General features: G+C 43.0%; 1 protein-coding gene across 5 annotated transcripts in view; it reads left to right on the top strand.

The window, feature by feature from the left end:
- The window catches only part of STX11 (syntaxin 11), a 66,993-nt gene that overhangs the window by 25,497 nt on the left and 28,609 nt on the right, over positions 1-12,887 (top strand). For 3 of the 5 annotated variants that reach the window (XM_054023236.1, XM_054023235.1, XM_054023234.1), the window contains 2 exons: positions 583-684; positions 7,082-11,470. The gene's annotated coding sequence lies outside the window, so the exon portion shown is untranslated. The remainder of the gene's footprint in view (positions 1-582; positions 685-7,081; positions 11,471-12,887) is intronic. The other 2 variants (XM_054023237.1, XM_054023238.1) reach the window with 2 other exon arrangements.

Here is a 12,887-nt window from a genome sequence, read left to right as displayed (position 1 = left end):
AATGTTGTCACGGTAGGAGGCGGTTTTCCATAATGCTGCTACGATGCAATAACATAAACTCGGAGCATTGTGATACCCTTGGGGAACCCTTGTAAAGGTGACTTGTTGTTCTTCATAAGTGAAGGCAAATTTATAGTAGTAGGAGGGATGGAGTTTTATGGAGAAGAAGGCATTAGAGATGTCTAGGATGCTGTACCAGCATGCACCTTCGGTGATTAAATTCATCACCTCTGGAAATTTAGCAACAACAGGGGCCAACCTGGGTGTCACCTTGTTTAATCCCCTATAGTCCACGGTTAACTTTCAGGAGCTTCCATCAACCTTTCTAACTGGCCAGATAGGAGAGTTTCAGACACTTTGACAAGGTATCAGCACTTCTTGATTCAATAATGCCTCTATTGTGGGTCGAATCCTCTCCTTCGCCTCTGCAGAATACCGGTATTGATGTATAGGCTTTGGATCAGGACCTTCTACCTTTACTGAGGCTTGGACCTTTCCGCAAATTAGTTTGTTAGGAGCAAACACCTCCTTGTAACTTGTTGGATTTTTTGGTAACTTGTTGGATTTCTGTCTCCCATATAGGAAGCTGCAGTTCTTCTGGAGCCTTGGCAGCACAGATGCGGTGTGTTGCAGGGATTAGAATACCTGCTTCTACGTGTTCGGCTTGAATCAACATCCTATCAGGTAAGTCAATAGTTATATCCAATTGCTGCAACAGATTTATTCCTAATATGCCTGTACCATCCAGTTTTTGCAGTCCAGATGAGACCTGTGTAGATAGAGACCCAATATGGCATGTAACTTCATAAGTAAAAGGAATGACATTTTCTTTACCATTATATGAGACCAAAGATTTCAGTTCTCTTACTGGCAAGTTCTTAGCTATAGGACTTCCCTTGAGACATAACAAACTAGTGGAGGCCCCTGTATACACCAGCATTGATTGTTCTATTTTTCCGAAGCTTCCCATTATTTTAATTTTTACTGTAGGCCTGCCCCATTCGTCGTTAACTACAGGGGCTCGGGAAGCTCAGCTTCCTCAGTAAGTACTGCTAGTGGAGACAGACTCTACCAGAGTGTCGGAGCTTGGCCCTCCAGCCTTTTGCCCAATTCATATTTAGCCAATTTTAGAAACATGTCCTCTGCTGACAGTCTCTGCTTATTTAGCTTGTCCCCTGGCTCATACTGAGACAATATTTTTAGCATAAGCTTTTTAAAAATCCTTATCTCATCTCCAGTTCCTCTAAACATAACGTTTCTGTTGTCCAGGGGTTTAGTAGTGGCGGAACTTTGTCCTGTGTGGCTGCTTTTACCATTTACCAATAGTCTCCTTACTATTATATGCAGCTACCTTCTTTTTTGCTGATGTTCCTTGATGGACTAGTTGCTGGAGTTCAAAAATCTCCCATGCTCTTGCTTCTAGTAAAGGCAGCCGACTGTTGGCTATAGCTAGCCGTATGTTAGGAGATAAACCCTGCACATAAAGTTCTCTTAACTCTGGTGTATCATAAGTGATTATCCCAGTTTACCCCTAGTCTAGCCAACCAGAATAACAATTTTTTCCTCAGAAAATATTTTTATGGCCTTTCATCTACACTCTGTTTTTCTGAATATGCCTTGCCCATTACATTATCATGTGGATAAAACAATTAAAATACAAATGAATAGATAGTAGATGGTTCATTATTTGCATCAATTAATACATTATAAGGAAGAATTGCAAAATAATCATTAGACATACATTCACTTAGTATACATATCACATCATCTTGAGACAAATGTGGTGTAACAGATAATTTGGCTAACCAGTTAAGCACTGTATCTTGGTCACAAGGGCCCATGTGCTTTCCCATGGCTCTAACCTGTTCTGGTGTAAGAGCTTTATTTTCATGTTTTACCAAGGGGGGTTGCCCAGTGTGCCAATGGGCATCCTTTCTGGCCGCTTCCACCTCCTCCCAGCTTGGAGATGCAGAGCGTAGCTGCTCTTTCCCACACCAATTTTCTGGTGGATGTTCCTCACACTGACCATTCAGATTGCTTGTTTAGTTCCCTCTGAAATTCCACACTGTCTTCTTTAGTCTTAACTAATTTCAATGATTTTATTTTCTGCAACTTATGGCATCTCACTGTTCATTCCCTTTTCTAAAACATGAATTAGTAACAGTAATACAGCATTGCAGCAAATCTATTGAGGAGATAATAAAAATTGCATAGATCATGAGAGAGACAAGAGCCCAGGAGGAGCCTCTGTCCTGACCCATCTGATCTTCCAGACCGTCTCTGTAAGGATAAGGCCTTCCTCTGCAGCTAGATTAAAAGAGCAGCCGAGCAGCAGCCATTGGCTAAGAAGCAGGAAGTCACATCCTCACATTCCATCTAAATGACATTAAAACAATGGAATATCAGGCTGTTAAGAAGGAGACCCTGTCCTAATAACACCCACCGTCACCAGATAAAGAAACAGATCTTCAGATGGCTAAAGAAAACTTAGTTTGACACCGTTCTGTCTGTCAAGAAATCACTTATCAATAGTTGTAAAATCCTCATTTCTTTATTGTTTTGTCATTATGGTCCCCACTTCCCTATTGTTCATCTGTATGGTCCTTTAATTGTTTCTGTCTGCTACATAATTAATTTTGCTAGGTATAAATTAATTAAGGTGGGGTAGAATTGATTAGAGAATTTTGTTACACTATGTTAGGATTGGTTAGATAGATTTCAGTATAATGATTGGTTAAGGTACAGCTAAGTAGGACTCAAGTTTCACTATATAAACTGGGGTCCAAAAGAAAGTTCTCCTCCAGGACACAGCCCCAAAGATCAGAGCTGTCAGACCTCAACACTCTGCCAATGACACTGTGCAGAAACTGGAGTCCCCTAGATGGACCTGATCCTGACTAGCCATCAAGAAAAGTTCATCTGGCTTATTGGGAGTGGTGAGCACTGTGTGTGTAGCGTGTGCAGTCTGGTTTTGGTAATTGTTAATAAATAGAGGTTATGTAGTATATTACTGTGCAAGGCTCTTTCACTGGTAAAAGGTCCTCCAAACCTGCAGTAGTAGTATACACCCGGAGCCCTATGTACTGGGAAAGGGTGTGGGTACTTAAATTGACCAGGTTAGTTACACCCTGAGCCCTACGAATTGGGTACAGGTAGGTGCTTTTTGCCTGGAGTCCTACCAATTGGGAAAAGATGGGGGTGCCTAAATTAACCAGGTTACGCCTGGAACCCTATGGACTGGGAAAAAGTGGGGTGCCCTAATGTGTGCAGGTAACAGATTTGGTAGAGAATGCCTGGGCAGCCTAAGGTCTTTTGGACTGAACTGATAAGAGTCTAACACAGAAAGGGTCGCTACCTATCTGGCAGAATGAGCACCCCAGAATAGGGTGACCAGACGTCCCGATTTTATCGGAACTGTCCCGATATTTCCAACGTTAGGTCAGGACACGGGACAAACAAGCAAATACTCCAGAGCCCGGAAGTGCTCGCGCCCTCCTGCCCCGTCTCCACTCCCTCCTTCCCCCATTGGCTCCCTCCCCGAATCCCCGCCTCTTCCCCAGGCTCACCATTCCTCCTCCCTCCAGCGCTTGTGGAGGGAGGCCCCGGAGATGCAGGGGAAGTGCGGGGCCGGGGTGAGTGAGAGTCCGGCCTGGCCCCGAGCAGGCAGGACTCAGTTGGGCCGTAGGGAGAGTAGGGGGGAGGCCTGCGGGGCCAGGCGGTGGCTGTTCTCTCCCCCTGGGCAGCGGGACTCGGGAGTAGCTGCTGCTGCTCCCACTGCCGCGCGGGGAGGAAGCAGCCGCTGGCCAAGCTCGGCGGCTGCAGCTCTGGCGCCCCCGAACCTCCCGAGCCTGGGCCTGTTGCAGGGACCCAGCAGCGCACACACTGCACCCAGACCCTGGCCAGTTGCGTGCCCAGCTGGTGCTATCCCGCAGCGGCCCCAGGGGGAGGCATCAGCAGCCCAGCCCCGTTCGTTCCCCTACAGGACCCGAGCGGGACGGGGGGGCTGGGGCCTGCTGCCCCCACTCCGGGGCCGCCGCGGGATTGCACCAGCTGGGCAGCAGCCCAGACACGACTGGCCAGGGGCTAGGCGCAGCGTGCGCGCTGCTGGGTCCCCATAATAGGCCCAGGCTCGGAGGGTTCGGGGGCGCCAGAGCCACAGCCGCCGAGCTTGGCCATCGGCCGCTTCCTCCCCCCGCGGCAGTGGGAGCTGCAGCAGCGGCTGCTCCCGAGTCCCGCTGCCCAGGGGGAGAACAGCCGCCGCCTGGCCCCGCGGGCCCCCTACTCTCCCTACCGCCCAACTGAGTCCTGCCTGCACTCGGGACCAGTCCGGACTCTCACCCTGGCCCCGCGCTTCCCCTGTATCTCCCGGGCCTCCCTCCAGCGCTTGTGGAGGAAGGGGTGTGTGTGTGTGTGTGTGGTTTTTTGGGGGGGTTTTTTGCCCTGCCCCCTCCCGCCTCCCCCCCCCCCTCCCCCGCGTCCCGATATTTGACTTGGGTGATCTGGTCACCGTACCCCAGAACAACAAGAGAGAAAGGGAACAAAGAAAAGGGACCAGGAGGGATGGGGCTAGTTGAAGACCCCACCCTCCTTGCTAAATGGTTAGTGGGACAAAGCCTGTGCCCGTGGGAAGGGATGGTTCAGTGAGGAAATCAGAATCAAGCCCAAGCAAGCAGGCAGGCAACAGATAAAAAGATTGGGAAACAGGTTGGAAGCCCTGAGGGGCATAGTGGCAGGAGAAAGGGAGGAGTAAGTAGAGGCCTGGAGATTTCAGATCCCTGGGACAATACTTGGAATCGTGATATCTGGGCTGATGGAGGTGTAATTTTGGGAGATAAGCAAGGAAAGAGAATGAGAAGTTAAGTCTGCAGAGGCTATTGGGAATTAAGCAGCTGAAGCTTGTAAAAACGTTAACAATAAAAAGTGTTATAGAAAAAGAATTCTTGGTTTCTTTGCAGCCATTCTGAAGGAAAAATGGGCCCTTTTCCAACTGAATGTCTGTAAATAAGCCAGGAAAAGAGACAATCTGATTTAAATCATTTAACTATGAACAACTTAGTCAGATTTGCTAAAAGAACATAAGGGGTTTCTACTGGAACTTAACTGTCCCCAAATGTAATTTATGTACTGTGAAAAAATTATAGCAGTGTAAGGGATGTTAAGCAAAAGAGTATGTATGTACCTCTGTGTGTGTAAGTAAATATATTGTGTAAATATGTGGAGTGATTAGGACCTAAACCCAGGGCCAGCTCTAGGTTTTTTGCCACCCCAAGCTCCGAGAGCGCAACTGCCCAAGCAAAAAAAAAAAAAAAAAAAAATGGCCGGAATGCCGCCCCAAGTTTGTAAAACTCTGTTTTGTAGGTTTAAGATAAATTGTTTTTTGTTTTGTTTTTAAATAATACCACTAAAAATCCATCTGAATCTTTCATTCAAAGTTGCAAACCTGACAGACACTTTTTGCCAATCACAGGTAACTAGTGTTGCTTGGCTTTGGTATTTAGCATTTAACCTTAAGGCACCTCATATGCTTTATAACATTCAAGATCAAAGTTGTGGCTGCAGAAGGGCAATCAAAACCAGGAGAATGGTAACAAAATAACAGATAAGAGCTGTAGTAAAAGAATAAGAAATTAAAAAAGACAGTGCCCCTCTGGAGCAACAGCAGGGGTGAGGCACAGAAAAAAACAATGTTAGAAACACTGAGCCTTAAGGTGGCTCTGAGTAATCAGACTATCACTTTGATAAGGTGTAAGGAAGCCGGGACACTACTGAGAGTATCAATTCAGGACAAATTGCTTAGAGCAGGGCAGTCACAGCTGAAGGCTGGGGTTCCTTTATTACTAAGGCACACCAAACCAGCCAAACCGAGTGACTTCGGTTTTACCCCACTGGCTAATCAGAAGTCATATAAGCAATTTCCTCAGATACTGCAGTTCCCTTGTATCCCCACCAGCACCACTCCTTATGGGGATGAACGGTTATGAAAACCAATACCCCAGTAAAAGAAAAAAGGTTCTCCCAATCCTAAAGGACCAAGCCCCAGACCCAGGTCAATATACAAGTCAGATCTTATCCACAAATCACACTGTTGACAATCCTTTAGAATCTAAAGGTTTATTCATAAAAAGAAAGAAACATAGATGAGAGCTAAAATTGGTTAAATGGAATCAAATACATACAACCATTGCAAAGTTCTTGGTTCAGGCTTATAGCAGTGGTGGGATAAACTGTAGCCTCAAATCAAGTCTCTGGAGTATACCCACAGCTTGGATGGTCATTCAATCCTTTGTTCAGAGCTTTAGTATAGCAAAGTTCCTCCAGAGGTTAGAAGCAGGATTGAAGACAAAATGGGGGGTTTTCCAGGGCCTTTTATATCCTCTGTCATGCGGCCTGTGCTTCCTTTGTTTCACACACAAGCTGCCCAGCATATGGCTTGGAAGCCTTAGAGTTCTCTTCATAGGCATGTCCCTGCATGCATTGCTGAGTTATAAGGTGTATCTGTCTTCTCTCTGTCGGTCACTTGTATAGCTGATGGCCCTTAATGGGCCATCAAGCAGGCTAGGCAGTGCTGATGCCAAATTGTCTGGGGTGTCACTCAGAAACATAGCACAAGTTTGAAATACAGCCAGTATAACACCAGTACTTATAACTTTAAATACAAAAATGATACATGCATACAGATAGCATAATCCTAACCAGAAAATCATAACATTTTCCTAGACACCTTACTTGACCTCCTTTGTACAAGATTTGGTGCCACTACAGGACCTTGGTTGCAACAATAATGATCTAAACCGTCACAGTTCGTGTCAATAACGTCACATAAGGGTACATGAAAACTCTGTGAGCACAAAAAAAAAGTTAACACCTTATGTAAAAATTGATATGGCTAACAATGTTATAGAAGTTAAACTATGAAAGGAATGTGCATTTTTCCCAGGACATGTGCAGTGTATATTGTAGAAGAGGTAAAAGAAATGCAAACAAAACATGCTACTTAATTAAAATCCCATTAGGGCTCCAAAGGGAGCCACAATAGGTTGTGGGGTTTTTTTTGTTTGGTTGGTTTTTTGTTTTTTTCCAGATTGCTGTGTGTTTTGGAAGCAGGAGTTCAAAGTGGAAAGAAATCAAAACTCTGGTGGAAGTTGATTGTGTCCCTTTTAAAGCAGAGTCTCTGAGCTGCTAATGGCTTTGGATCCAAAAGCAAGCCAGAAAGCATCTGTGTTGATGCAAATTACCTAACTGATAGTGGAAGGAGAGAGCTGCCCATAAATGGCAGCACAAAGGAGCTGCAGATAATGAACATACCTGCTCAGCAAACAAACTACACCTCTACCCGAATATAACGCGACCGGATAAAACACGAATTTGAATATAACGCGGTAAAGCAGTGCTCTGGGGGGGCAGGGCTGCGCACTCCAGCGGATCAAAGCAAGTTCGATATAACGCAGTTTCACCTATAACACGGTAAGATTTTTTGGCTCCCGAGGACAGCGTTATATTGAGGTAGAGGTATACCTGAAACCAAAAGGCTAAAATTATGACTCCCCTCCCCCCCCCCAAGGAAGGTGGAAAAAGAAGTCAACCCTAAAAATAAGAGGGACATGTTAACCCTAAGTAGAAAAAATATACTTTTTTGCATGTATGCACAGTGCTAAAATCTGAAGACAAATAAAAAAAGAGGTCTGCTTATATGCATGACACCCCTACCTTTTAATTCACCAAAACCCCAAGGATATAATTCATGGTATAACAAGATACCTTTAATAGATTTGATGCTAATGTTATTGTTAATATTAAACATTAGGATAAATTTAATGTTAATAAGTTCCCCTGTAACAATGTATAGTGTGTATGATTTTTGGAAATATCCTTTAAGGTCATAGGATGATGCTTTTCAGCTATTACCTGTGAATAAACGTAAAGCTTAGCACAGTAGAAAAAACATTACAAACCTGGTCTGCTGTATAAAAAGGGAAACTGAGGTACACCACCTCATGAATTTAATGACTGAACAGTGGGATAATTGCCCCTAAACCCTTACAGGGTAAAAGCCATTAAACCTGGCCTGCCTATAGAACAAAAACACAGGGAAGTATGGGGGTAATTCCTCTGTTTTGCCTGCAATCAGCAAGGATATTTGTAAAAGGAAGGGGTATTTTAAGCAATAATCTGCCACCCTGTTCCAAATATGCTTCCAAATATGCCACAAAAGAGGTAGAAAAATGTTCTTTTTGTCTTTCAGAACTTTAGGAAAAGCTGGTGCCAGCTAAAGAGCAACCCAGAATACGATGGATCTACTTGGGGGGGAGGAGGAATCAGTAATAATTGGCAAGTCTTAATCAACTTCCAGCATGCAAGCCCAACTGAATGCACCTGGGTGTTGTATAAAATTGGATGTAAGGAAAGGAAGGCCATTGCAACACCTTCCCTAATTACTATAAGGGGCAGAACAGTAAAGGCCCAGTGAAGGTATAGCTGCCCTAATACTATCTCAGTGTGAACTACTGAAGGTTATTGGATTTGCCTGGCAGCCAGGAGGGGTGGGTAGCCTAAAGAAAAGGCTCCAAAGAAGTGTATTGGAAACTGCTTTGGGTGGAAGTGGATTAGGAGTTGGAATACTGGATGCTACTAACATAGAGGTATTGGCAAAAAAACTAAGTTATGTCACAGCTGAAATACAAGAAAGGCCATCTCGGAAAGCCCATCTGTGTCTCCTTGTCAGAATTAGGAATGGCACAACAATTATTTTCTAAAATACTGCCAGTATGGCAATAGCAAGGATGTTATTTTTAGCAGGAACTATGGATACAATACAAGAAAATGTGTCCATAACATTAGCCTGTACACAGGCCCAGGAAATAAGTCAGCAATTGGTCATTCAAATAATCTGGGAAGGCATGCAAAGAAATTTGCCTTTGGAAATAAAAAGTTTTGAGAGAAAATGTTACAGAAGGGGAGAAGGAATTATTGGCATTGTGGAAATTGGTAAATTTTACATTGAATACAGATCAAACGGTCCTACGGGCGTATGTAGTAACTGTACACCCAGCCTGACTATTGATATATATACCCGGTGGTACCTGTGGGAATCCAGCTAATGAAAAATTTGGTTATGTATTCTGCTGATCATCACTCCTAGGCATATAAAGAAAACCAACAATGGAAAACCATTGACATTTTCAGTGTGTGGCCCATGAAAATTTGGGATAGGTGTGTGAGGATCAAAACTTACAAGAAAGAGATGAATGTTTTTATGTAAAAGACAAAGGAACCCAAAGATGTATGTTTGATATATTCATTGAACAAAAGTCATCTGTTGTGTATGCGGGAAAGGGACGTGTTTGTGTTAGAAGTCATTGTCCTATGGTAGTAGTAGACGATAATGAACTGTATTTTATGTCTTATTTAGTTAATAGATGTTTCTGCAATATTAGGAAAATTATAAGTTATAATGTTGAATACTATGTACCTGTATGGACTCTAAACTACTTGAAGTTTAAATCACAGTTGTATCATAATATAATGCCTGTAACTTTAGGCATGAATATGACCATGATAAGAAAATTGTTGGTCCATCCTATGTTATACTCCCATTTACAATATACATTGCACAGACAGCAGAACAAATACATATTGACTTACAACATGATAATACAAAAATCAGCCAAGTGCTGAAAACTATTGCAGATGCAGGACATCACTTCTGGTGGGAAACACTATTAGGGTGGTCACCTTCTGCAACTGGTATGCTAAATATAATGGTTCACCCCATTCTGGTGATCACTGGAATCCAACTGGCTTTATTAGTGAGCATAATAGCTTTGGCTTGCTGCATGAAGAGAACTGTTTGAAGACTGCAGAAAGCTGGTATACAAAGTCAAATAAGGCCCTTGTTGGTCCTACCAAGGAGGCAAGCCCAAGCTCAGCAGCTCCGAGTATTGGACTCCTTTGATAGTAATGACAGCTTTGGTAAAAGCATCATTAAGGAGGGGACTGTAAGGATAAGGCCTGCGTCTGCAGCCAGATTAAAAGAGCAGCCGAGCAGCAGCCATTAGCTGAGAAGCAGGAAGTCACATCCTCACATTCCATCTAAATGGCATTAAAACAATGTAATATCAGGCTGTTAAGAAGGAGACCCCGTCCTAATAACACCCACTGTCACCAGATACAGAAACAGATCTTCAGATGGTTAAAGAAAACTTAGTTTGAATCATTCTGTCTGCCAAGAAATCACTTATCAATAGTTGTGGTTGTGAAATCCTCATTTCTTTATTGTTTTGTCATTATGGTCCCCACTTCCCTATTGTTTATCTGTATGGTCTCTGTCTGGTTCTTTAATTGTTTCTGTCTATTACATAATTAATTTTGCTAGGAGGTGGGGAGAATTGATTAGAGAATTTTGTTACACTACGTTAGGATTGGTTAGATAGATTTCAGTATAATGATTGGTTAAGGTACAGCTAAGCAGGACTCAAATTTCACTGTATAAACTGGGGTCCAAAAGGAAGTTCTTTGGGAACCAACTCCAGGACACAGCCCCAAAGATCAGAGCTGTCAGACCTCAACCCTCTGCCAATGACACCGTGCAGAACCTGTAGGCCCCCAGATGGACCTGATACTGACTGGCCATCAAGAGAAGTTCATCTGGCTTATTGGGAGTGGTGAGCACTGTGTGTGTAGCGTGTGCAGTCTGGTTTTGGTGATTGTTAATAAATAGAGGTTATGTAGTATATTACTGTGCAAGGCTCTTTCACTGGTAAAAGGTCCTGCAAGCCTGCAGTAGTAGTATACGCCTGGAGCCCTATGAATTGGGAAAAGGTGGGGGTGCCTAAATTTACTGGAAAAAGCAACAGTGTCCTGTGGCACCTTTAAGACTAACATGTATTGGAGCATAAGCTTTCGTGGGTGAATGCCCACTTCGTCGGATGCATGTGATGGAAATTTCCAGGGGCAGGTAAAAATATGCTGGCAAGAATCAGTCTGGAGATAACGAGGTTAGTTCAATCAGGGAGGGTGAGGTCCTCTGCTAGCAGTTGAAGTGTGAACACCAAGGGAGGAGATTTACCAGGTTACGCCTGGAGCCCTACAGACTGGGAAAAGATGGGGTACCCTAATGTGTGCAGGTAACAGTCCCCACCAATGATGTTGCAGGCAGCAACTGTTTCTGGATGAGCATTTCATTCCTCTCTCGGTCAACTGGCCTGTCACACAGTGCATTGCTAACTGCAGTTTTGCTGGAACAACCTACGGGTTTACTTAATTCTCAATCAATGTTTTATGTTATACCAGCCAGAATATATCCTGGATTACCCATGCAGTTACATTAACAAGCAATTTTATTTCTAGATGTTTGCTATATTGGTTTTTATTTTCTAAATTGTTTCATTTAGTTTCTTCAGTCCAGTGTAAAGGAGAAGGCGGTGTCCCTGAAATCTTGTGTTGTAGTCAGCCTTATGAAGAGGGAAAGCAAGTAAGTATCCAGTCCTGTGATCTTGCAGATAGCCTTAAATGGATGCTGGGATCCAGGCCTAACTGATCAATACTACCAAAGAGATGGATCCAGATGGATGTGAAAAAGAGAGGGAAGAGGAGGAACAAATCTTGCTCTCAGAAATGTAGGGTTTTCTTTTATGGCTGGTTAATATTATTTATAGAATGCTTTTTAAGTGTACGCTTTGCTTTACATGCAATAAACCTATGGTCCCTCCCACTCTAATTCAGAAGAATATAATGGGTCTTTGGAAGTTTTCTCATTGACCTCACTTGGACCAGGATTTCACCCAATAAATGGGATACTCTACCAGAGGTCCTCAAATTTCAATGCACTGCGATCTCTTCTGACAACAAAAATTATTACAGGACCCCAGGAGTGGGCGCCAAGCCTGAGCTAGCCTGAGCCCCACCACTCCAGGCCGGGGGACCGAAGCCCTGGGGCTTCAGCAAGTCTAATGCCAGCCCTGGCAACTCACTAAAATGGGGTCACAACCCACTTTAGAGTCCCAACCCATAGTCTGAGAACTGCTGCAGAAAGATTTCATGAATAGGGAGGGAGATTAACATAGGAAGGTTATATAAAAGCAGTAATTTTGGAGAGAGATTTAGAGGATAAGAGAAGAGGTCATATAATGTATAAAATAACTTCTTTAACATAAACTTTTAAAGAAATTTTAGTTAAAATTATTTGTTTGTGAAATCAGAACAAAGCCCCAACTACATCATGTCAAATGGAAAGTAATTTCTCTCCACGTGTGAATTTATTTATATATATATATATATATATATATATATAAAATTTTGTTATAATTTGTGTGTGAGAGAGAGAGCTTTAACTAGGCCTTTGAACATCTCTGGAAGTCTTCCTCAATAAAATGCTGTTTGTTTCTTTCACAACTTGATTCTGGCTTTGACTTCAAGTTGTTCTTATTGCACTTCATTCTTTCATCAGTTCCTTATCTGAAACTGTCACAGGGTGTAAAAAAGGGTTTTGAGAACTAGATATTGAGTAAATGTACCAATTTACATAGGGTCAGCATTGGAACATATTACATAAGATTAATGATGCAATATATACATATTGTGCCGTCAGTTATGTGACTAAGAGGGCCAAAGATCCAATTCTATAGCTTGTACTCATATTGAATGTGAGTAAGGGCTGCAGGATCTGGCCCCAAATCTTTAAGTCTTTATTCAGTCAAAACTCCTGTTAACAATTTTTGTGTCTGTGAACCGACTTGGCTTTCAGTTCTGTTGGTAGGTATGTGTGTCAAGGAATGAACAGCCAAGGGAAGGTATTTAAATACTCAAATTCAGTCATAGTTTATATCTTCAAATTCTATTATATACATAAAAATATGACCCTCTTATTTACTATAAAAGTAAGCATAAAA

Source organism: Malaclemys terrapin, chromosome 3, assembly GCF_027887155.1.
Source record: "Malaclemys terrapin pileata isolate rMalTer1 chromosome 3, rMalTer1.hap1, whole genome shotgun sequence".
In the NCBI taxonomy this organism is placed as follows: Eukaryota; Metazoa; Chordata; order Testudines; family Emydidae; genus Malaclemys; species Malaclemys terrapin.
The sequence above is the reverse complement of the archived record's forward strand: the minus strand, read 5'-3'. Positions and strand labels throughout refer to the sequence as shown.